Consider the following 2179-nt stretch of genomic DNA (forward strand, 5'->3'; position numbering starts at 1 on the left):
TATATCCCCCCACTAGTAGAAAAAGCTTGATAGCAGTCATGGGGTGGTAGCGAAATCACTTTTTTCAGCTCTTGAAGTTACTACCCCCCTATAATAAATACTGTTTTTTAATATCGGCTGTGTATGTAGTTATGGCTTATGTTGGGGGTATTGCCAATATTCTATACCATCGTGTTTGTTATCACTGGAAAGGGGACCTTTCAGGCTTTCATTTAAGCCCATTTATGAATCTGTCTGACATACACAGAAGCCACAGCACGTCATTAAACCAGAAATAGCTCCCATTTTCACACAAATTGTGCCTAAACTGTGCACTTTCGTTTCCATCTGTGACATGAAAGAACACCAAGGACACCAAAGTTAACAACCTCAACACTCAGGGCACTCTGCCGATTCAGAAAATGTATAATATGCCCATACGATTGTAGCAGGATGGAATTGGCATTGCGTAATAGGAGTGATTGACAGCTCGTGACTGACAGCAAGGGGCGGGCTGAAGTCTATTTATCCAGGTAGACACTGGTTTCCTGTCTCGCTTCCGTTTCCATTGGGACCTGTTTTGGTGTGAGGTTGGGCTGTGTTGGCCACCGAGAGGCCGCGGATGAACTGCGAAGGTGAGCATGTGTTCTGTTGTATTTACCGGCAATTGAGTTCTGTGACTTGGAATTATAGCGACGCTTCCTTTTGCAGAGCGGCGTTACTCACCTGCATTTCTGATCGTTTGAAGCGCACTGTAACTTACGTGGCGCTTAGGAGCCAGGAGCTGGCTGATAGGGTGAGTTTGGTCTCCATCCTCTCGATAAGATGCCCTTCTGTTATTGCTGCCCCCCTAATGCGAACCATCTTGATGTTTGTAGCCAGTTAGCCTGCTCGAGGTAATTGGTGTGGCGTGGCGATCCTTGGAAACGCTGTGCCGGTGACTCGCTTGTTTTAAGGTGCGTATAATGCCTGTCTGCTCTCTTATCCGCTTCCTTACTCCAGTACGCATTACTGATAGCAACTTTTTTTATATTTGTAGCTTTCATCGGCGGCCCCTCCGGCAAGAACCAGCCAGTGTGGTGAGCCTACATGTTCTTCGGCTGCTGTTTCGCTGGATAAGTTGGTTAGAATCTCTGTGTCGCCCCTGCTTCACCCGCTGCCTGTCTGTGCTTTGCTCTGCTGGGGTTGGGGAAGTACCCCGCTTGCTGGCCACGCTTACCCCTCTGCCCTGCTTATGCTTGTCTGAGGGTGCGCAGTTTCGGGACCCTTGCCTGCTATTCGCCAAGCTATTATTTCTTTTCATTTGATTTACTTTTGCATGTTTTGTTATTTTGCTTCTGCATGTTTATTTTGGTTTTCTTTATTTTGCTTGCTGCATGCTCCCATTTTGCTTGCCCTGCTCCCGCATGCCTGTGTGCTCTGCTGCTTGCTTTAACTATTTGTGTGCCGGTAGCTATAGCTATCCCTGTTGCTAAGGGTTATATGTGTGCAGTGCCTATTTTGTTTATTTATCCTTCTTTTCATTTCATTTACTGTGTGCATTATCTGTGTGTTTAATTTACTTTATTTTGCATTTACTTTATTTTGCATTTATTGTGTTTATTTTGGGTTTAAGGTGGGATCAGGGAACTCTTGGTAACTGCTACCTCCCTCAGCAGTTTGGGTAGTGCCTAGGGTGTGTGTGTGTGTGTGTGTGTGTGTGTGTGTGTGTGGGAGTGTATGTGTGTGAAGGAGAGAGTCCTTACTAGTATTCCTTTTTTTTGGGGTCTAGTGGAACCCATTGAGTGTAGTACGTCGGCAGCCTGGTGGTGAGAGGAACCCCTTGTGTGCGCACACAGTGAAAGATAAGTAGTACTACAGATCCTTATAAGTTTAGTGATCTCAGTGGTGCCCCAGGCTGCACGACCAGGTTCATTCCTTTCTCTCTCTTACTTGCGCTCTCTCTCTCTCTCGCTCTCGCTCTCGCTCTCTCTCTCTCTCTCTCTCTCTCTCTCTCTCTCTCTCTCTCTCTCTCTCTCTCTCTCTCTCGGGGGCCCCTCCCCCGCTACTGTGTACTGTGCCCGATCGGGCTTTTTGCGACCTTGCACATTGTTTTAATATTTTTGTCTTGCACATTTGTACAACAATAAAAGAGAATTATATTTGGGATCCCGTCTCTGTCCTGTGTATTTCGAACTTGTGCTAATTTAAGGTTTAGATA

General features: G+C 46.2%; 1 long non-coding RNA gene across 1 annotated transcript; it reads left to right on the forward strand.

Moving 5' to 3' along the window:
• The first annotated feature begins 838 nt into the window (after positions 1–838).
• Positions 839–1834, forward strand: LOC134460050 (uncharacterized). Its single transcript, XR_010036961.1, has 3 exons — positions 839–935; positions 1019–1058; positions 1751–1834. It is a non-coding gene; the product is annotated as an uncharacterized LOC134460050 (long non-coding RNA).
• The last annotated feature ends 345 nt before the right edge of the window (positions 1835–2179 follow it).

This window comes from Engraulis encrasicolus, chromosome 12, assembly GCF_034702125.1.
Source record: "Engraulis encrasicolus isolate BLACKSEA-1 chromosome 12, IST_EnEncr_1.0, whole genome shotgun sequence".
In the NCBI taxonomy this organism is placed as follows: Eukaryota; Metazoa; Chordata; class Actinopteri; order Clupeiformes; family Engraulidae; genus Engraulis; species Engraulis encrasicolus.